Source organism: Xenia sp. Carnegie-2017, unplaced genomic scaffold, assembly GCF_021976095.1.
Source record: "Xenia sp. Carnegie-2017 unplaced genomic scaffold, XeniaSp_v1 HiC_scaffold_6, whole genome shotgun sequence".
NCBI classification, from domain to species: domain Eukaryota; kingdom Metazoa; phylum Cnidaria; class Anthozoa; order Malacalcyonacea; family Xeniidae; genus Xenia; species Xenia sp. Carnegie-2017.
This window is the reverse complement of record NW_025813526.1, coordinates 4,774,219-4,797,417: the sequence shown is the minus strand read 5'-3', so window position 1 is coordinate 4,797,417 and position 23,199 is coordinate 4,774,219. Positions and strand designations below refer to the sequence as shown.

Below are 23,199 nucleotides of genomic sequence, written 5' to 3'. Positions count from 1 at the left end.
AGTTGAAGTAAAAAAGAGCAAGTTTTATGCATTGATTGCAGACAAAACATGTGATATTTCTAATAAAGAACAGATGTCTTTGGTTTTGCGTTTTGTTGACGAGGAGTTCAACATAAGAGAAGAATTTTTTCGATTCATTCATTGTAGTTAGGGTATGTCTGGGAAGGACCTTGCATCTGATTTTGAAATGTTTAAACGAACAGTTGAATTTGGACATTCAGGACTGTCGTGCGCAGGGGTATGATGGTGCAGGTGCTGTTGCGGAATGCATTAATGGTCTTGCTGCAAGGATTAAGAATTTGAATGAGAAAGCCATTTACACACATTGTTTCAGTCACAGATTAAATCTTAGTATTTGTTGGACTTGTGCTGTTCAGTATGTAAGAAATGTTTTGGAACATGTGAAGGAAGTTGCTAACTTTTTCAACTCTTCCCAATGCAGACAACTAATTTTGGAGAAATGCATTGGAGAGCACTGTCCAGATTCTGCAAAAAAGAGATTGAAAAGTGCTTGTAAGACAAGATGGGTTGAGCATATTACTAGCTTAGATACTTTTGAAGAATTGTATGTTGCTATTGTTTTTTCCTTGGAAGAAATGAGTTTTAACGTCTAAGGCAAGTGTAATCGTGAGACCTCTAGTAAAGCTTCCCCTCTGTTACATCTTTTGACATCTTTTGATTTTATTGCAGCACTCGTAATAACTAGATGTATTTTTGATCTTACTCTTCCAGTTACTCAGTTACTTCACTCTTCTAGTAATGATATTGCTGACGGTTTGAACTTGATTGAGGCATTGAAAAATTGTCGAGAACTGTAAGAAATGAAGTCGATGTTGATCATGCTAACTGGTACAGTATTGCATTGAAGATGGCAGAAAAGGTGGGTGATGAAGAGAAAAAACCTAGAACTTGTGATCGTCAGGCAATTAGAAGTAATGTTCCGTCTGAATCTGTATCTGATAACTTTAAGAAAACAATTACCATTCCTTTAGCTGATCACTTGTGTTCTGAGCTAGAAAAAAGGTTTGATTCATCAGCAACTAGCATATATTATGGCTTGTTTTTAGTTCCATCCAAGTTACTTTTATGTCTTTCTTGTGGCGTTTCTTGAAAGGAAAAATTTTATTCATTTTCTTCTTTGTTCTTGGATCATCTTCCAAATCCAAAGGCTTTGATGGTGAACTTGATCTCTGGCAGAAATAATGGGAATCATCTTCTACAACTTGTCTTCCTGAAAATGTCTCTTCTACTTTAAAGTCGGTAAATTTTCCAGGTTTTGAGAACATAAAAGTATTGTTAAAGATCTTAGGTACTATTCCAGTCACTTTTGTGAGTGTGAGAGGTCTTTCTCTGCTCTGCGAAGATTAAAGAACTATACAAGAAGTACTATGGCTGCTGACAGGTTAAATGGTCTTGCTTTATTGTATATTCATCAGGACATTAATCCAGATATAGAAAAGATTATAGATCTTTTTGCAAAAGACAAAAGAAGAATTGAACTAGCTTTCTAGTTCAGAGTGAAAGTACTTCATGCCTTTTTTAAACTCTTGACTGTAAAGATGACTGCCGCTAACCTCAGTCAATATAAACACAAACAATCGTTCTCAGGACTTTACTTACCTGGACGATCAACATCTACAAACATTTTTTTGCTTTTTTTTTGTTGACAACTTCATTCGATAAATTGACATAAAATCGTTTGCATAATAATCAGCCAAATAGGTATGACTACACCATTATAAAATGAAATTCCATATGATGAAGCGTAAAGAACTTTTTTAGGCTAAGTTTGAAATGAGCTAGGCCGTCCATGTTGGAAGCCCTCAAAGCATATTTTTCTGCGAGTTTCCTAGGCATGCTGATGAGCTCTGATATTGAGCGAAACGGTCAAAAATCGATAATTTATGAGGAAGAATGTTAGTTCATTCCAGTAATAAATATTTTAGAAGACCAACTGCAAGAACGCAGGAAATAGCGTTTTTCGCAATCCAATTTTAAAATTTTACCGGGGGGGCATGTTCCTGGACCCCCCTAGAAAAGTCGCACTAACGGTGCGACATTGTGCCTAAGTTCATATACGAAGCTGGATCTGCCCCTGGCAGCTGACACCAAAAATGGAGGATTTGTTCCATTGCAGCTGAGATTTACCGAAATTGACTGCTTTTCCTCTCATTCCATACATGAGGTTTTAACACCCTGTAATATATGCTTGTATTTAAGAACTCATGTTTATAATTTATCTCAAATAATCTGAAGATGTCTTAAGACGAAACGTTATTAATAAATCTTTCTCTATTTTATTATTGTGATGGCTTTTTTAAAAGTCTTATGTTGGGCTATTATGTTCATATTGAAAATATCATATTTTATCTCAACAGATCACGAGACAAATGTTATCTCATTTATTCTCATTTGTTTTTGCCTACTTTCATGTGATGGCCTTTTTCGCAACAATTGTAGGATTTGAAAAAAAAATTTTTTTTGACTCTGAAGATGACTACCGCTAAGGTTGTCGAAACTTCAGTCAACAACAACAAAAACAGTCCTTCTCAGGACTATAGCAACCTGGACGATCCACATTTACAAACATCTAAAAGGGACAAGCCAAAAAATTGCATCTTAGAATGTTCTCTATTCACCTGATTTAAAAAGGAAATTGTTATCAGTTCAAGCAATGATTAAACTGGGAGCCACTGTCGTTTTCAAAGATGATGAATGTACAATTTCTAAAGATTCAAGGTTACTGGGAATTGGAGAAATGCAAGGAAAGTCGTATATGCTTAAAGTTATACAACAGGAGAGTACTGTTCAAGAGAATTTGGTGATTATTTGAAGTCAAAAGGAATAACCCACCAAAGAACAGTTCCATATTGTCCTGAACAAAATGGCATCGATGAAAGGATGAATAGAACTTTAGTTGAATGTACACGATCTATGTTACATTATGAAGTTATTCCCAAAGAATTTTGGGCAGAAGCATTGAATACCGCTGTATACATTGGCAAACGTAGTCCCAGCGGCGGATCTAAGGTATGTCAAATCAGTCACGCGACTTATGTTTATAGTTCAAAAATTATTTATCAATTTTAATGATTACAATTTTTTTGATCATTATATTTTCGTTCTGTAATTGTTTGGATTTCATCGTCAAAATTCTGTTTTATGTATGAAAACTTATACAAATACTACCTTAGTAAAAAGATCAGTGGATAAAAACATGTCTAGAATTATATTAACTGGCTGACTGATAAGCGGGATGGCTCGACTGGTTCGACCGATAACGGAGTTCAAGAACGCTTATTTATTAAGCCATTCCATGGGTCAATAGCCAGAGCAGTGGACGATTTGGAATAATCACGACCGATAAACGGGTGGCTGGACCGATAAGGGAGTCCAATTACTATCGTGTAATTGGTTCGTTTAAATTTTTGTCTTACTGTAATTGGTTAGACCGATTTCGATTGATAGCCAACTGAACTAACATAGTCAAGCTCACTGTCTGAATTGAATGTTTGATCGTTTCATAGTAATTTTCTAAAGCATGATAGAAACTAAACTACAATCAGATGGAATTTATGGAAATCTTTTACAAATTCATATATTGACTTGAATGCTGCTGTCCAAACTGTGAATTTTTTCAAGAGGGTGAAAAATTTATAGATGAATTGTAAATGCTTGGCAAAGACGATCTCGCGAGAGACATTTCAGTCATTGATGTTCAAAAGCAAGCCAACATTGTTTTCAGTTTTCTCTGCAGAAATTTACATCCAAAATCGTAAGTAAAGGACAACTGAAGTGTATGCATGAATGTAAAATATCGAAGTCAATTTATGCTATATGTGATGCGATATATGTCAATATGACGTATGGTAAGCAGATTCATGCTTCTAAAATTTTTGTTGCCGAACGACTTTTAGCTATGATTTCTTTAGTGCTTGGGGAATCGTGGCCGTTATATGGCAGCGAAATCCTACATTCCTGCAAATACATTTCAATGGATAAAAAATCTGTAGCCATAAGGCGCCATACTATTATTTATTTTATCATAAACAAATGTTTGGGGCTTTTCATTTTATGATTATTAATCATTCAATCATTGGACTGTTATACTACACATTGTTTAAAATTTGAGAAAACTAACGTTGATTACATGAGAAACTGTTTATTATAACCTGTGATATGAAAGAATGTTTTTTAAGCAGTGCGGTGTTTGAAATCAAATGTAGATATGATCTTCGCACTTTGTTGGACAATTTAAGCAATTATCTCATGAACCTGAAAAATTCAGGTGACTCAACGGGATTCGAACCCATGACATCTGCGGTGCCAATGCAGTGCTCTGACCAACTGAGCTATGAAGTCACACAGTGGTGACTGAAAGGGCTGCCGACCTATTTTAAGACATTCTCGGCGATCGTGATTCAACGTGACAACCAAATGACATTCGCAGATTTAAAAGTTGCCCTCCGAAACCACGAAGAAAGTGAGAAAAGCCGAAGTGTTGAGACGGAGAAGAATATTATGATGTTAAGAAACAGCGAAAGGTTCGACGGGACCTGTTTCAAGTGCGGAAGAAGGGACATCGCAAATCTGATTGTTGGTCGAAGAAAGGAAAGTGGTGTTCCATCTGCAAAACCAAGTCGCACGAAATCAAGGAATGTCGCAGCAACACGAGAAGAAGAGATACAACAAAGAAGGCAGAAGATCGAAGAAAGGAAAACAACGATAACCGTGAACATACATTTATGTTTAATGTAAGAGCAAATTGTGATCGTGATATTTGTCATGTCAGTAATGATTGTCTTCTAGTAGATACCGGGGCAACTAGTTATATTGTCAGTGACAAAACGAAGTTCATTAATTTTGATAAAAATTTTGATCCGGATATGCATGTCATAGAACTCGCCGACGCCAGCAAAGCTAAAGTTGTAGCAGGAAAGGGCGCAGCGAAAGTAAGGCTTTATGACGTAAATGGAAGCACGCATGAAGTAATCTTAAACAATGCGCTATATATTCCATCATATAATCAAGACATCTTTTCGGTCAACGCGGCGATTGAAGAAGGCGGAAGCATGAATTTAGATAAAAAAAACAAGAATTTTAGGAGCGCAGACGGCATAGTCTTTGACATAGCGCAGATAGGGCGCTTATATTACCTAAATAACATTTCGTCTTCTAAGAATGACGCAGGGACTCTGCTAGAATGGCATAGAATTCTAGGGCACTGTAATTTTTCGGACATACGTAAATTAGAGAAGGTAGTGGACAGAATGAAGATCTCAAGTTATGATGAGAATGAATGTGAGATATGTACTCAAGGCAAGATGACACAGGCAAGGAGTAGAACCCCTGATAGAAGAGCTACAGCCCCATTAGATCTGGTACACTCAGACTTAGCAGGACCGATCAGCCCAGAAGGTAAAGACGGTTTCAAGTATGCCCTGTCATTTATTGACGATTACAGTGGGGTGATCATGATATATTTTTTGAAATACAAATCTGACACTATCAAAGCCACGAAACAATTTCTGCCTGATATTGTACCTTTCGGCAAAGTTAAATGTATTAGAAGTGATAATGGAGGGGAGTTTGTTGGACATGAGTTTAGAACTCTTCTGCGTGATAACAAGATTAAACATGAGACATGTGCTCCTTATTCGCCTCACCAAAATGGGATGGCAGAAAGAGCTTGGCTAAGTTTATTTAATATGGCCAGGTGTTTGCTACTTGAGTCAAAGCTGGCAAGGACCTTGTGGACTTATGCAGTGATGGCATCTGTGTATATCAGAAACAGGTCAATGACCGGTTGGGTAAAACCGGTTTCAATGACCGGTTGGGTAAAACCAGTTTCAATGACCGGTTGGGTAAAACCCCTTATGAGGCTTTAACAGGGTTAAAACCTAATCTTAGTAAGATGCATGTGTTTGGTTCAGTGTGCTATGCCTATGTGCAAAACCCGAAAAAGTTTGAACCAAGAAGCAAGAAGGGGATTTTCATTGGGTATGATAAGTGTAGCCCTGCATACCTGGTATATTACCCTGAAAACATGAAAGTAGAGAGAGTAAGATTCGTAAAGTTTTTTGATAGCATCCATGATGAGATTGAGAAGACTCCAACGGACGATGAAATTTACCAACCTTCTTACGCAACACCTACGTCAGAACAGCCTACTGCAGAAATAGGGGGGATGTTAGGTTATGCTATCATGTGATGTGTATATGTGTATCTTGTAAAGTGTGTGTTAACTTCCTACATGTTTAATTATAGAAATGATTGTAAACGTAATCGATATTATTTGTAACAAGAGCTGAGGAAATAAACTGACCAATCATAGTTTAGCGTCACGTATGTAAATAGCTGTATCATTATGTGTATCAGTTAGTTGTTGTGTGCTAGTCTTTCTTCTATGTGTGGGAATAAATGTAATAAAACCTCCAGACATCAGTGTGATTATTTATCATGGCCACGGCATCAAACCCAACACACTCTACCGATGACTGCACTACCACTAGAAAATTAAAAATAGGTACGCGAATAGCGTAAATGACTAATATTTAATGAACTACATGAGAAATCACAAGAGAGGTCCGACGGTCATTTTTTGTAATGATAACCAAAATATTATAGATCATTTATCAACAAAAATGATAATTTTGTCTCCAATTACCAACAACTAAAAGTCTGTCTTGTTAGTTTACTAGCTTGCGCTCTATGCACGACTGTCTTAAACGACTGAAACAAGTCGGACGTCTGTTTGAGAGCCAGGCTTCAGTCAATGACTCAATAGACCTGCTAAGTAGGCTAGCCACTATAACAAGAGTAGCGACGTCCTCAAGAAATCTCAAAAAAATTTTAACAAAAAATTAATTTTTTTTCCACTTCAAGAGAGAATCTTCACAACAGAATTTTATACAATTACATTTCTATTTTTAATCCTACGGGAGGTCTTGAATTGTAGATGATTGATGTTCAGTATTAATACTAACCTTTAGTATACCTGTATGATATTTTGAGATGTTTATTTCAATTATTGCAGGTAATATTTTACAAATTTCCTTAATTTTATACTTTCGAATATTTATCGTAGCGCATCATCGTCATGTAGTCGTGTCAATTCGTGAATTGCCGTCCTAGCATCTGGACATTTTTTAGTATAACATTGTGGTTAACCTGTGAGTAGGCTACCCACAAAAAAATATTATTATGCTTGGATTAATAATAAGATGCAATACCAGTAACGATTCCTGTCTGTGGGAGAAAGCCAAAAAATTGATTGAATTAGGCAAAAAAACTATACATTTTTAAGCCTCGTTGCACCCCCTAAGAGGACATTAAATTTAGCCCTGTATGTTGTCTACAGTCATTGTGACAATTGACAAGTCAGGTGTCGTGGCTACATAAGAAACATCAATAATGCTTCTTGATTACTTTATTCCTTAATAGACTGTAAAACGACCCCCCTTTCAAGGTTTCATTCTGGTCTTTCTGGTTTCATCAGTCTTCCTTTTTCCGCAAAGTTAACTTCATTAACTGTACATTATAACTGTGGAAATAACTGTTCTGCTTCAATTCATTTTTCTAGCCCAAATTTAAAACTTCGTGACTCATATTCATTATTGTCCCCTCCAGAAATCAACAGTTGGGGGAGCATTGGCCCCACTTGCCCCCCCTGCCACCACGCCACTGCTATAAAGTAAAAATGTGTTCCTATGTATGCAGATAAACCTTGAAATTTGGCAAAACAGCAAAGTCATTTTCATGATCACTAGGTCATTTTTCTGATGATCATTATAATTTCTAAACTAAATTATTTCGGATTTACATTTAAACAAGCTTTGATCATATGAAAAGATATTTATCATAACCAGTAAGCATGACATATGTAATTATATGATTGAAGGCATGTTGGTTACATTCTGTTTGTATTGGCAAATACAATGCTACTGGTGATTGCTATATAGCACACCTTGCATATACTTACAGAAGATACTAGTCGAGTGAAATGCCTAATAAACATTAATGGCATTAAGCTGTCCTTAATTGCATATTTTCACTCTGATAATCTGATTTTTGCTTAATCTTTGGCAGAAAACAATTTTGAGTTTTTTCTCAAAAGGTGAATTGGATGGCACTGTTTGTGGAGATGGGTAAAGGTTTACAACAAACTTGCATGGTTTGAAGTCTGAGATTTTCCACATCTATGAACTGTCCCTTGTACTACCAAATTTCTAACTCAACTCATTACATAGAGGTTTGAATGAGGGTCTCTAGGGGGTCTATGGCTGACAACTTGGTAGAAATTTTTAAAGACAATATCTTTTTTGGAATAGCATTATTGTAAATTGAAATTTATGTTCATAGACATGCTAATGAGCCATATATTTGGCATGATAATGAGCCTAAATATTTGGCAAAACATTCAAGTATTTATTGTTCACTTCATTTTTTTTGAAAAAAGCGTAAGCAAAATGTTTTGTATTTACACAAAAACGATGCCCACAAAATACATTTAGTATTGCTCTTAAATGCTGAAAATGGCATTTCCAAGGCTCTTAAATTCAAAATTTCTCAGGGAAGAATGCCTCGGATCAACCCAGGTGCAAAGCGCCTCCGACGTTTCAAAACTGATGTTTGAAAAATCCTAGATCCACCCCTGCGTAGTCCTACATCATCATATGAAGTTACACCGTTCGAGATGGTTCAAGGTGAAAAGCCAACTAAGAGTTTTTGGATGCATCTAAGAGTTTTTGGATGTATTGCATATATGCATATCCCTGATGCTAAAAGAAATAAATTAGATGAGAAATCAGGTAAATGTGTATTTGTTGGATATCTAAAAAACACCAAAAGATATAAACTATACAATGTCGAAAAGAAAGCATTTTCTTGCAGTCGAGATATCATATTTGAAGAAAGGAAATTTCACGAATTGAAGTCCAAGGACAGTTACGAGTTTTACCGCAAGAATGATGATAATAGCGACCTTAAGATGAACAACGGAAAGGCCAAGGACGGGGCACGGGAAATAATTATCTCTTATAGACCCTTTGCTGTGACGTCACGCACGCTTTAGCAACTATTGCTGCGGGAGCATCTGGAGGACAAGGACATGTGCACGCTTTATATGTTAATGTGGCTAGTAACATAAAGTCAGCGCTTTCTAGGTCAAAAAAAGGTTTTTTGCCTGGATATATAGAAAATAATCAGTGTAAGGATAGTAAAGCGTGTTACAAAATGAAATTAGGACATTGCAATGGAGATGATCCGTACGAAATACCAAAAACTCAATGGCTCGACGATATCGATCTGTGGCCTGCTGTCAGCTACATTCATGTTGGCATGTATTTATTATTTTCGGGTAGTGCGTACACGAAAGAGCAGTTAAAAATTATAAGAGTCTTGATAGTTATCAAAATTTTGTGAATGGATGGGTCGTGAAGTGTTGGTGAAAAAAATATGACGATCATTGCTTGCTTATACCTTAAAGCAGCTTGTAGCACCAACAGAGATTCACCTTCCAAGAGTCTGATCGCAAGCATTTGCTATCCAGAGCTGAAGAAATTTTCAACTGCAGCTACAAGATGGGGTTTCCAGCATGAAGAGGTGGCAATAGACAAACGGAAATCGGTAAACACAAACCATGAAAATGTTTCAGTAACAAACAGTGGATTCTGTATTCATTTGACGCATGGATCTCTTGGTGCTTCTCAAGATTGACTTGTCTCTTGCCAATGTTATGGCAATGGTAATTGTGAAATAAAGGTTTGTTATTCATTGTGTCTATGTGTCATGGGGAAAAGGTCAACATAATAATTACATCACCTGTTGATTTTGATTTGATAGTGTCCATTTTGCCATAAAGATGAGAAAATTGAAACTTCAACAGATGAAAGGTTGTTTTGCATCGAAGTAAAACTAGAAGTAAGTCATGTGTTACTCATGAGTTGAAACTCATGTTGAAACTTGAGTCCTTATTCTCTTAACTCATGTAGAAACTTGAGTCCTTATTCATGATGTGTTACTCATGTGTTACTCATGAGTAACTCATTGTTTTACATCGAAGTAACACATGATGGCAATGTGTTTTCTTATTGATTTAGTGATGGCACAAAACTACTTAAAGCAATTCATGCGTATTACTATCAAGTACATTTGTAAATTATTCTAATTTCATTTAACAAGCTTAATGTATAGCAATTCACTTTCTTAAGTTATTGCTCAGTTGTCATGCACTGGTTTCAGCTAATGTGATTTTGTTGTTCTAGAAAAGAAGATAGAGGCAGCAAAGAAATTTGTGTTGAGGAGACTCTTTCCAGAGTTAACTGGAAAATGGTACTGAAGACCCAAAAAATTGAATAAATGAAATATAATGAAATCAAATGTCTTATGAATATTATTAGTACAATTTTAAGTGTATGCATGCAAAATCTTTTAAAAGATATTATTTAGTCATAAGGTAAGATAGAATCACAAATGTTATTTAGTGCACAGCTAACAGTAACTATTTTGTCTATTGTAGTGGGCTCATTTTCTTTAGATTTGACAAAATCAATTGGCTGAGTTGAACTCAGAAGTGCATAATTCTTTCTAATGATTCCAATTACTCTTTCCACATGAATCCTCACATTAGCAATTTGTCTGGTTTGTTCAACTTAAATGCCACTGAGCTGTTTTTTTACCCTAAGTAAAAGCTGGCATCTTGATAGTTGCACAGTACAAACCAACTGACTCCTGGATATCAAAGCCTTTATCAACTAAGATTACATCTCCAGGTAAGAGCTTATCAAGGAGACCACTGTTCTCAGTCAAATTTTTGTCACCGACCCTTCCTCCCAGCCACTGGAAACAAAGCTTACTGTACACTGGGGGAGTGACAGCATTTAAGTACTTAATCGTGTTGTGGTACTTGTAGGAGGAGTAAGTTTGTGCCCTTGCAAGAGGATTTAATGCACGATCCAAAAAAATCTCAAAGCAGTCAATGATGGCAACACATTTAGGGCAGTGTTTTCTAAAATCCATGGGCAAGGTCTTTCTTAAGGCTTCCCTATCAGGCCATAAAATAAGAGGGCTTAATCAATTATAAAGAACAATTACTTGTAAGAAAATTTTACACATGAACAATGTGACTAAAGATTTTCTAAAAAATTACAATTAAATTCCATTAAAGTTTTTTAATGTTGTATCGACCCACAGCTTCTTACATATTGAAGTTGCCATGGACAATCAGCTTCACCCTCAGCACTATTAAAATATGTATTAAAAGCATCTCGTGCATCACTTGCTTCAACAGTATCTATTTCCACCAACATGACCAAATGCATGTAGTCCATTGTTGTTTCCAATGTTTCTCCAGTCTCCTGGTAAAATGGAGCCTGTACTGTCTTCGCTGTCAATAAATCCCGCTGTTGTATATGTAGCATTTTCTGTAAGCCGAAGATAGTTATGAAGGCATAGTGAGGCCTTGGTTATTTTGTCAACTAAATCAACATTAGCTTTAATGGGCTTCCTAAAAATTCTCCATTTTGCAGAGAGGATTCCAAATGCATTTTCAATTGTTCGCCTGGCTCTTGATAACCTGTAATTATAAACTCTTTGGTTCTCATGAAGTCCTTTACCAGGAAATGGTTTCATCAACCAACTCTTCTGTGGGAAAATGTCATCGCCAATGAGCACAAATGGCAGTTTCTGCAAATGTTTGTAACTGCAAGGTTTCGGTATCTTTAGTGTTTCTGGACCCTTGTCAAATGCCTTTCCAAATGCTGAATTTGCCAGAATGCTTGCATCATTAGTGCTTCCATAATCCCCAATGTCAACAAAAGTAAAACAATAGTTTGCATCACAAATTGCAAGAAGCACAATGGAGTGGCAATTTTTATAATTATAATATGAAGAACCAGCATTCTTGGGACATTCAATCATGATATGTTTACCATCTATTGCTCCAAGACAATGAGGGAAGTTCCATTCTTTCTCAAAACCAACTGCTATTTTCTTCCACTCTTCCAAAGAGGTGGGAATTTTCAGATAGGTTTGGTAGAGTGCTGTCCAAATCGCATCACACGTTTCTCTAACAATCTTTGAGATTGTGGCCTTACCCATTTGAAAATTAAAAGATTGGTTCTGCTGTGCCTCTCCCTCAGCTAGGTATCTCAGAGTGACCATTAGCCTCTCTTGAGGTGAAATGACATTCCTGGAACGGCATGGCTTTTTTGTTATCAGAGGTCCCACAAGTTCAAGAAGATGATGAAACCTCTCTGGAGACATTCGTGTTTATATAAAATTTACAAAAGGCCAAACCATATGTTTTGACTCTATAACAATCTACACGACTTCAACTAAAAAGTTCATGTAAGATAATACAGTTTTATGCAAGCAAATTGGTTATGCCAGAGAAGCATGTCTAGTAAGACCACAAGATTAGTAAGTATCAAATAAAAATAACTCTTCTGTTTACTTGTAGTAATATTCGCGATCTTCGTCTTTCATTTCTTGAACAAGAGTATGAAAAATTCCAAGACATTCTCTTCTTTGAAACATGGGATGAACCCAAGAACGATGTTTTCTTTTTTGCTTTCGCTCTCTCCTACTTCTCAGCACACGCAAAAGAAAATAACACGCTACAAGTCTTCCTCTTCGATTGACTGCCGCCATTTTGAATATATCATACAGCAAGTGTATGGTGACTAGTTCAAATCAGAGCCCTCTATAAATAAGAGTTGGGACCATTGAGCTCTATAATAACTGGAGGGGAAAAGGGGCCTGGGCCTCGTGGTCAAAAACATGGCGGTAATGGCGGATTTTGGTTGTCAAAACTTCCACTTTGAGAAAAATTTTTAACATTCGCTCCCTCCCGAAACGGATCTCTATTACTGCTCATAGTAATGACAACCAGCGAAAACAACCACGATACCGTAAGCATAAAATATTGAAAATAATGCTTCAGGTTTTTGTGAAATAGACACACACATTTAAATGAAGTAAATCTACTGTAAAATAGCGTATATGTTTTCAAGTAATGCTTTAGCTATATTAGAAATAAATATCAAACGGCAATCTTTACACTGTCAATGTGTTGTTAAGCTTTAATGCAGGGGTCTCCAAACTACGGCCCGCGGGCCAGATGCGGCCCGTTGGGCCTCTCAATCCGGCCCGCAGAGACACTTAAGAAAAAAATAATATTATTAAACAAAATAAACTTTGTGCAGAAAGTTCACGTTATGACGCAAGCCAACTAGCTAGAGTGGCTTACGCCAATTTTTGTCCCAACTTCCTACTGAGACAGAATCTGTTGACATGCCATATTACACTGCAGTAAGATGGTTAAGTTGTGGAAAAGTGCTTTCAAGGGTTTTTGAGCTAAGGAAGGAGCTATTTTCTTAACTAATGAAGCTTGTGTTATGTACTTCCTTTTATTAAAATATTCGCTCTTTGACCAGCGGTATACGGTTCATCGGCCCTCAACATGCTGGATGAAAGTTTATTTGGCCCTATGGCTATAAAGTTTGGAGACCCCTGCTTTAATGCATAATCACATGCGCAATACTTGTGTTTTTGACTGTTTGTGAACAGCTTGGTGCAACTGTCTTTCTTGAATAGATGGGTAAATCTTAGTTAAAATGTCCAAAAAGGAGTTAGAAAAGTTAGCTTACCCCTATGACTTAAGTCGACTGGAAATATATTATAAGTAGGTATGTAATTTTTTTGAGTTTTTTTTGGTAGGATTGATTCTGGGTGTCTTATAAAGTATTATGATATTCTGGTAAATCTACTGAGAACTTATGAGGAAAATATCTTGAACTAGGAGAGCAAAAGAACGAAATTCAGAAATTCTATAATCATGTTGCTGGTTCTGTTTTGAGCCAAGATATTAGAAACTGGATTGTTATTGACAACCATGGATATACTACTGAACAGAACTACATTAATTTCCCATTGAAAATACTATTTCTTAAATCAAAGTGCATTGGTTTCTCTGACATAACACTTTTCTTATTGCTGCATGGAGGCAAACCTGTTTAAATAATTATAATGTAGGTGAAGATATTTAGCATGTTGTATAATTGTTATTATACAGACATTATTTATAATATTATGGCTTTGTGTAATGTATGTCAAGAACTTATTAATTCTCAAAAATGCTAACCTTCTTGCACTACTTTTCTTTTGTGTCCTTACAAATTGCAGTTACCTATACTAATTTTTTCTAGGTTCAAACAACCTGACAAATTTTTGAATTTTACATTTTGCCTTTGAATTTTTCTTTTTGTCTTTTGGTAAAAATATCAGTGAATGACTTAAAAATCAAGTTTATCTAAAATAGTATTTTGTACAAAGTAACTGTACATAATTGGAAAAGTCTCATGTTGAAGACAGATGTCGCTTCTTTTACTAGATTGCTACTCTTATTCTTTTAAATGATATCGTAATTGTTCAAAAGACATAAAAAGTTCTTTGCCATCAATTTTTGCTTCTTCCACATTCAACTTCATTGCAACCAATGCATCTTAAGTGAATTTTTAATCACCTGGAATTGAAAAACGTATGGATTTTGTCAGATGATGCAGTACTGTATTTAATGTTTCATGCATGTCATGATAAGCTTTTCTTGAGCAAATATTTCAAGGTAGGAGCAAAATTTGGCACATCATTGCACAAAGTAGTTATCTTGATTTTGATGTACTAACCTGTTTACTACACTGTGTAACAAACAATTCATTTACAGAAACACCAGATGGCATTTATAAAACTTTTAGCATAAAGCAAACCTTTACACACCATCATCATGATTGTCCATAATCTGTCAAATTGTCCAGGCTAGCTGTTTAATACAGGTATTTTTTATTGTACGACATGTACCAAAGAGCTCATTAATTAATCCTGCACTGCATTTGATTTCAATACAGCTCTGTCCTTAATATTTGCTTCATATTTTCAGAAAAATATCATGAAAAAATCCTGCATTTCAACTCAGTTGAAACAAAGAGTTTTAAGATATGCATATCTCGATAAGAACTGGTTGCTTTGCCTCGTCTAGCAAGCGATTAAGTAAAGAACAAATAAGACTGGATAAACATAACTTAAATTATAACTTAGGAGTAAAAACATTCACAAAATATATGCCATCACACTTCAAGTATTGACTTAAAACAAAACACTGAACACTTTAAATAGTAAACAATCTTACGTTGCTTACCGGTGTCATGAAATGTTTCCTTTTCTGGCATTACTTCAGCATCCGTCTACCAAACAAGTGTGCAGCATGTTTTAAAGATAAAATTTCTAAAAGTTTTTGTGCTTGGCATTGATATTTTATATAATCGCAATTGTGGTTGTCAAATCCGGGTGGGCGAAAAAAGTTTCATTTTATGAGCCCGCATCTTTCCGCTGACTTTGACAACCAAAATCCGCCATGTTTTTGACCACGCGGCCGCGCGCTAATAATTTATAGTAATTTGGTTGACGTTTCCCCTCCAGGTCTTATAGAACTCAATGGTTGGGACATCTATTGTTATCCGTTTAGCTTACGTTGATTGGGCAATATTGATCACCTGATCAATTTCCGCCATTTTGGTTCCTAGTTTTGAAATTTGAGCTAGTGTTTATATAGCAATTGCTGCTAGTAATACAGTATTTTGAGATAATATTGCGTTTTTTTATGGATAAGTGTGTAATAACTGATTGTTGAAGGCTACTAAATGTCATTACATATCGCAAGAATCAAGGATTACGAAAAAAATGAAAGAAATGCCTTTACGTCGAACTTACGAAATTTGATTGCGTATGGTGATTGTTGTGCTGAACTGCTTTTGATATAAGGTTCAATTAAATCAAATTCCAAATTATATTACATTCCGCGCATTGAATAGAAAAAATTGCTTCTTTCTTACAGTTCGAATAACATTTTAAACATGTATCTTCATTTATACATAAATGAGAATCTGCATACTCATCAAATTTTAAATAATGCATGCATATAAAGCAAAATAAATCTAGTTTTAAGTTAGAAAAAAGTTTAGGATTTAAGATTTAGTCATAGTGAGAATCATTTATCCATAAAAAAATAATTTTACACTTACGTGAAAGGATTCGTGATTAGTCACTCTTGAATCATAAATTATTATATCTAATTTATCTTTAGAAAAAATTACCAAATGAAAATTAACTTTTGTTAAATAGTTTTCGTAAATTATATTTAGTTGATTAATGGAAACACTTTAGCTTCTTTATAAAATGTTTTAACTTAGTCTACAGTAAATATTTTCATAAACTGATTTATTTAAATTTTTTTAAAAATTAATAATGACGATAGTTTACTGTCATTATTAATAAACTTTTTTCCAATTAATACAGCCACAGCAAAAGAACAATTCTTAATCTGTCTTTGTAACTTGTCACACTTAATTTGAAAAATCCCATTTCTGATCTCTCTTTGATGCTTCAATGCTTCAATTTGTTTTACCACCCACCCCCACCCCTACCATCATCATCAGGATTTAAGTTATAAATAAGCTTTTTGTTTTGTTTTTCCGAATTGGTCTTTTTCCTAAATGAGATTTTCTCATTTTTATATTGATTTGGAACAATCATAATACATATATTAGTTTCTCAATCATTCTGAAATATGACTTTGTAAATTATGTTCAAAAGAATGTAATAATCTCTGTATAGTGATTTCCTTTAAAGGTAATTAGGCTGTCGAAAAAGTTGTTAACGGAGCTTTTTTGAAAAAAAAATCTAACTAAATCATTCTCAGATTTTACAGATAATTTTGCTATATTAAGGAAATATTGTAATATTGTAATATTTTTGAAAATTGTTTCAAAAAATCTGGTAAATTGTTGAAATTGTTTTTTTATAAAAATTTTATATATGTGATCCTTAACTTCACCATTTAAAGTAAAAATGGTTTTTTTATATTGTCAATCAATTAATTTTTTTTTTGATGTATTCAATTTTTCACCAAATTTTGAATGAAAATATACTAACTATATTCCAAAGCCATCATCAGAGTATATACATAATATATTAATCCTAACACGGTTTTTAATATGCACATGAAAAACATGTGAATTGGACGAGATTTGAACTCGCACCTTCGGGATACTAGTCCGCCGCTCTACCTGTTGAGCTACCAAGCCCACAGGCACATGTTTTTCATGTGCATATTAAAAACCGTGTTAGGATTAATATATTATGTATATACTAACTATTTTCATTATTTCATTATTTGAAATAATTTTCATTTTTTTTCTTTAATTTCTTCATTTTTTCTTTTTGACCTAATTTTTCTTTTTCTTTATTTTTTATTTTTTTTCTTCACTGTCTATATTATCATCTGGACGATCTACGTTTACAAACATGTAACAATACTCCCGGGTTCAAACCGTTTACTTTATTAAAATCGAAGTTTTGTATTAAAACTTAGTAAAATTCTGACATTTACTGCATTGAGTCTATCACTTCTTTGCGTTCTTTTTGTAATTCTTTGATTCGTTTGGTTTGAGCTATACACATCAGCAAATAGCAAATGTTCGTGAACTTGATCGTAATTTTTGCTTTTTACTTCCACATGCACCAACTTTAATACATCTGTCAATACTTCACTGTGGGTATCGATGCGATGTTCACATTCAGCCAACTTATCATCTGTTATATTGTAGAGAAATTTCCTCTTCGGCGTCGAAGTCATTTTGATACACGACTTACAAAACACAGCTTAACCTTCATCTACTGTGTGTATATACTGTACTACAACTCGAACAAAATCGGTTTTTTTATTAAACATCAATGCAGTTTGTGTTATATGACAAAAAATTGCAAGTTTTAATGACTAGAATCATACCTAAATTTTAGAGAACACTAATAACTCAAACAAAATCCGCTTGCTGTCACCACATCTATTAAACAATTATTTTCAATAATTATGGATGATGCAATCTTATACTAACTTCAACAAAATCAAAAATATGAGTTTTGTAATAAAATTTAGATGCAAAAATTTTTTTTCACTGCTTTAATGTATTTAACACACAATGCGGTTTGTGTTATGACAAAAATTGCAAGTTTTATTGTATGTGAAACAAGTAAAAAAGCATGTTTGTAAGGTCACAAGGCTATTTTGCACAACAATTTACACTATAAAATCCAAGCATTTATTTCATCTACTTCACTTGCAACCACACACTTGTCGCACAGCAGTGAAAGCAAAAGAATAGTTAAATGTCAAAAGGACCGTGTTTTACGATACAAAAGACGGCAAACAAAAATGAAACAACAAAATAAAAAAGGAATAAAGATATACAACGCTGTATCAAAAGAAGTTTGTGATGAGATGCTGAATATAATTTACATGGAAGCAATTGAGATTCCAAAAGAAACACAAGCAAGACAACGACAAAAGGAACACAAACTTAAATTACTTGAAGAAAAGAAAAAACAAAAAAAAGCAGAAAAAATAAGAAAGAAAAATGTAATACGAAAATGTAACGAGTATTTGGATTTTATTTTTTTGGATATTAATCTTAGCAAAGATGAGAAACAATTACATTTTAATTGATTAATAAATTAATTGACGAATTGTAGTAAACATTGTCTTCAACCTTTAATTCGTCTGTCATCGTTTTGATATCACACTCATTTCAATTTTGAAGTTCATCCAAATTAGCTTGTGCTAATATTAACTTCACTTGAGGTTTTTCTTTTATTTTTTCATAATCAATTAACAAATGGTTTAATTCATCACATTCATCTTGCAAAGCTTGAAAATCTTTTAAATATTCATTTTGTTTTGCTTCATTTTGCGCTACCTTCTCTTTCAATTCTTCATATTCAGTCTGCAAATCAAATAGTTCTTTTCTTAAATCGCGAATTTCTTTTTGATTTCGCGCAAGTTCGATGTTTACATCATCATCATCATCCTCACATATATAATAAAATTTTCTCTTGATCCAATTTAATGTGTTTGGACTTGAATTTTCTGATGTGTTAAGACATGAATTGTCTGATGTGTTTGCAGTTGATCCTTCTGATTCTGGTGTACAAAACAAACTCAAATCCATTTTATAAAACAAACTTAACTACGGTGGCCCACAAGTACAATACACGAACACAAACAGAAGTACACGAACACAAATGAAAGTACACGAACACAAATGAAGATACACGAACACAAATGGAAGTACACGAACACAAACAGAAGTACACAAACACAAATAAGAGCACACGAACACACAGAAGTACACAAACACAAATAAGAGCACACGAACACACAGAAGTACACAAACACAAACAGAAGTACACCAACACAAATGGAAGTACAAGAACACAAATGAAAGTACACAAACACAAATAAGAGCACATGAACACAAACACAAATAAAAGCACACGAACACAAACAGAAGTACACAAACACAAATCCATATTCTGGTTAAATAGCAACAATGACTAAATGAGAAGTATAGCGGTCATCACAATTGCTAACGATTTAATACTTTGAGCTTACATCCACAAAATGGAAGAAGCAATACGATATTATTTTAGTAAGAATTATCAATACAAAACCATTTTGAGTTTACTCGATAAATTCCATGGCATTTCCATTTCAAGAAGTACGCTTTTAAATAAGTTAAAACAGTTTGGGTTGCGTCGGCAAGGGAATGTTGTTGACGAAAATCGTATCAGAGAATACATTTTACGAGAAATTAATGGATGCGGTAATATGCTTGGCTATAGAGCTATTTGGAGAAGTACGACGTTCGGTTGTTCAAACTGTACTTAAAGAAATCGACCCTGAAGCATCGAGACTTCGACGAGCAAACAGACTTACAAGAACAAACCATTTGAATCCCGGACCCAACTATGCGTGGCACGCTGACGGGTATGATAAACTGAAGCCATATGGCTTTGCAATTCATGGATGCATTGATGGCTTTAGTCGCCGAATATTATGGTTGGAAATCGTCAAATCGAATAACGATCCTCGAGTCGTTGGTCGTTTGTTTTTTGACTGTGTTCAGAAAATACAATGTTGTCCTACTCTGTTAAGAACCGATAGAGGTACGGAGAATGGTATAATGGCCACCATTCAATGCTTTCTACGAAGAAACCACCAGGATTCTCTAGCAGATTTAAAAGCACATCGCTATGGGTCATCGCATACCAACCAAAGGATAGAAGCCTGGTGGGCCATATTGCGTAAATCATGGGCGTCATGGTGGATAAACTTTTTTAAGGATCTTATTGCCCGCGGTGTACTGGATACTAGCAACGTTATGCATCTTCAGTGTCTTTGGTTCTGCTTTCACCCAGTGATGAAGGACTCACTAAGTGAAATGAAAGAATCATGGAATTCTCATTACGTACGCAAATCACGCTACTATACTGTACCTGGTATTCCAAATCAGCTTTATTTCCTTCCTGAATCTGTTGAAGCAGAAGATTACAAGAAAATGTTTGATCAACGAGAGATCAATCAGGCGGAAGACTTCATTGGCATGACAGATAATGAAAATTGTATTTATCAAGAATATTTTTCATACAATGCACATTTGCTTGAAGTTGAAACACCGCAGAACTGGAGAAGTGCGTTGATCACGTATGAACGTTTGTTAGCAGAAGCACAACCAAATCATTCTTAGAATAATTAGTACCATGTGCTGGTGTGTTTAATATTTGTAAAGCACTTTCTCTTGTAGAGGAACTGTTGTTATGTATGACATGAAAAATAACTTTTTCAAACCTTTATTAAGAATCGCAAACGCTCTTACGTAACACTAGAGTCACGGAAGTGATGAAAAAATCCTATACATCGGTCTTGCCAACCAAAAAAATAGACTGAAAGAAAAACTACAGTAGATATTTAGTTTTGACATAGAAAATAAAATAATGTGAAAGATTGTTTTAATAGTATATCATGGATTTCACCAACAACAACGAAACATCACATATCATAACATGTACAAAGCTAACAAAACTAGAGTGCCACATAAAATTCAGATAAAGCGTACGTAGATATAACTTCAATGTCCCCATTAGACAATATCAAAAGTCCACGAACTCTTCTCACGAAGAACTGATGAGAACTCTTCAACTAGTTCATTGTAGCACTGATAGGTGTGAGGAACTTCAAGTAAAGGACCACAAGTATGCGCCACAGGCCGACGAGCGAAACCATTTAAGTCAGCGAATGTGACCTTTAATTTCATTTCGGGCAGAACCACACTGGCTCCAGTAGTGAACTGAAGAAATGCACCGACGTTACTTCCAAGAGATTTGATGAATTTGGTCAAGTGTTCGAACGTTAGGTGCTCGTTGTCATTTTGTGGAGATGCATCAGGCATTTTAATGACTTTCTTTGGCGTAGGCTTTTTTTCATCGCAAAAACAAAAGAATGTTTGAGATATTCTGGAACATCATCAGAGTTAAATACATTTAGAGGATCAGGCATCTCACAAACATTGCTGTTCACTTGGAATATATCATTAGCAACTGCCTGTAGTGGCGGTGAATAGGCATTTGCCGATTGTGCTAGTAAAAGTGGCATATTATGCTAGTGGCAGTGCTCGTTTTTTGCCCAAATTATGCTCAAATTATGCTCGCTTTTCAAAATTATGCTACTTTTTTAAAAAATTATTCTGTGCACAAACTTCACAACTCACAAGACAAGTTTGAAAATGTATTTTATTAACCCTGGCCAGACGTTCTGGGCTTGGTTGTTCAAAACCTGGGTAACTTTATCCGGTGGTTGGGCCTATACAGCGAATAAATCTGCTATCCAGCGGATAGTTATCCAGCGAACAAAAGTAGGTTGCACAAAGCCTGGATAGTGTGGTGGATAACTATCCGCGGATAGCTTGCTAGTTGCTAACCATCTCGTGTAGCAGAGCACGACACAGTTTTGCACTCAAATGGCCTCCAGTTACCATGGTAAAGTATGCAAATTTCGAGTAAACAACGAACGGTGCGCGCGCTAGCAACAACGAACTGTGCGCGCTGGGTTTCAAAACAAATAAAAACAAATACAGTGAAAACTTAACCATGCAGTTTCTGACAAAGCCCTGGATAACAAATTTAACATTGAATAATCTCGCTAGTTTCTGAACCACGCAGTCCGGCTTGACTTCTCTAATTCGTTCTCCAACAGTTAATTAGCTTGTTATATTGAAGCATCACACTTGCTTGCAAGTAATCTGCAAGTGCACGATCTTGTTGATCCTTGAATGAAGCTGCAGGGATGCTGAATCTCTCTCGGCAGCAGACGATGGTTGGACCAACAGTATTTTCTTCACTGCCATGGACCAATTTGGGAGACGGTCTGCGTGGGCCTGCCACCACTCCACCTTCTTTTCCTCTTGTTCAATGACCACATCCTGAGCAGCAGCGACGTACTGTGGAAGCTCTCTAATTAGGCCATTGATAGTTGCATCATTGTCGAGGAAAGGGAAAATCCTTAGGGCTTCTATTGTGGCGGTGTAGGCCTCATCCATTGAACGGCAACTGGACACATGATTCTTGCAGCTTTGAAGGCCGTGACGGTGTCATAGAGCTTCACGTTAAACTTCTGCAAGAACCAAAGTATAGCCGGCTGTACACAAACTTTTGCCTTCCGTTCTAGACCGCGGCTCTCTGAGTAGCATCTTCGTTGGCAATTGCGGCAGCTGCGCGACATTAGAAAAGTGCGGAGCTTGGCATGCCTCGGTGACAGCCTTTAACTTCTCGTAGCATGAAAACACAAGGGGGCCGTCACCTTCCAAGTAGTATGTAGCTTTGACAAAATGCTCTCCTACATCAATGGTCACAACCAACTCAAGCTTAAGATCGACAAGGCGCTGAGGATATGAGAATATAGCTCGAAGCTGTGCCACAATCTTTGGAGCAATGTTCTCTACTTCCGCATCATTCAGGAATACAGCAACGTCTCCAAACTGCTCCAGTAGCTGCCTGTAAACTTCCCATTTTGACCACCAGCGTGTTTCGCTATACGATTTCGGCTTTCGATCGGTTAGATCCTGCCATGCCAACTTTGCTTTATGGCTGTGACTGAATAAGCGTACCCACAGGTTTCCAAACTCCAAAAGAGTAGGAATTTCCAGATGTTTGCCAACATTATCGAGCGTGTGGGAAAAGCAGACAATGTTCAACATCTTTGGGAAGATGAATGCTATCCGATCCAATGCTGCTTGATTGACACTTGCTCCATCC

At 35.6% G+C, this 23,199-nt stretch overlaps 1 long non-coding RNA gene and 1 pseudogene across 1 annotated transcript; one reads left to right on the top strand and one right to left on the bottom strand.

Annotated features, from left to right (window-relative positions):
* The first annotated feature begins 355 nt into the window (after positions 1–355).
* Positions 356–22,285, top strand: LOC124458054. The gene is made up of 3 exons (XR_006952967.1): positions 356–527; positions 4,762–4,767; positions 22,275–22,285. It is a non-coding gene; the product is annotated as an uncharacterized LOC124458054 (long non-coding RNA).
* Positions 11,110–12,537, bottom strand: LOC124458053 (annotated as a pseudogene).
* Positions 22,286–23,199: the final 914 nt, after the last annotated feature.